At 48.3% G+C, this 998-nt stretch overlaps 1 protein-coding gene across 1 annotated transcript in view; it reads right to left on the minus strand.

Moving 5' to 3' along the window:
- The window catches only part of RAP1GAP2 (RAP1 GTPase activating protein 2), a 267,961-nt gene that overhangs the window by 107,151 nt on the left and 159,812 nt on the right, over nt 1–998 (minus strand). The gene's annotated exons all lie outside the window — the stretch shown is intronic.

The following is a 998-nucleotide window of genomic DNA, read 5'->3' on the forward strand; positions in this document are numbered from 1 at the left end:
TGTACATGTCCGCATGACAAAATGGATGTGTGGATTGTTATAATATATGTAAGAGCCCCCAGTAAAATGATTTATTGTTTTTTAAAGAATACAAAGAAAAATGTATTATACAACAATATGAACTGGTGATTCGTTATACTTCATCAGCCATCAAGGAAATCTAAGTCAATCGAATCCAAAGAATCTTATAAATAAAATGAAAGCGATTTAACCATGAAACAACAAAAAAAGATGCCTATGTTGACCAAGCAGAATTCATCGACCAGTCAAATCAGCCCCAAGCTCTGCTCTGGGTCACAGGGAACATTAGATGTTCCTGAGCGAGAACAGATGATAGGAGCAATGCTTTAGGCAGGCCAAGGGACTTTCTGTTGGCCACCTCTGATGTGCCAGGCACTGGGCTCTGCACCAGGGACGACACAAATGCCTCTGGATAAACCTCACAAATGCCCAAGGAGGGAGGGCTGGAGTAGTGATGTCATAAGCCCAAAGCGAACACAGTCAAGGCAGAACCCAGATTCAACTCCGGATCTATGTGGGTTTGCCAACTCAGGCTTTCCCACGGATGACTGATAGGCATCTCAAACACAGCAAACCCCAAACAGAACTCTCATTCACGCTTGCCCTCAAAAATCTCCCTGGGGCAAGGGTGTGGGGAAGCTGGAAGCCTCTTCCATGGCTCATGGGACTGTAAAATGGTGCAGCTGTGGACAACAGGGTGGCGGGTCCCCCGCCCAAAACCAAACACAGAACTGCCAGCCCCACTCCTTGGGATGCACCCAAAAGATGAACGGCCAGGGGCACAAACAGAAAGGAACCAGTGCCCATGGTTCACAGCAGGTGGAAACGTGGCAGTGTCTACCAACCGAGGAGCGAATAAACAACGGAAGAGCTTTCTCTGCGTGCACCGGAAGCCACTCGGCCGTGAAGATAAACGTGGGTCTGATACAGGCTGCGAAACAGACGGAACGCGTCGCACCCAAAAGGACACACACGGT

The sequence above is a fragment of the Echinops telfairi genome, unplaced genomic scaffold (assembly GCF_000313985.2).
Source record: "Echinops telfairi isolate 266 unplaced genomic scaffold, ASM31398v2 ScPeMD7_7458;HRSCAF=8496, whole genome shotgun sequence".
NCBI lineage: Eukaryota > Metazoa > Chordata > Mammalia > Afrosoricida > Tenrecidae > Echinops > Echinops telfairi.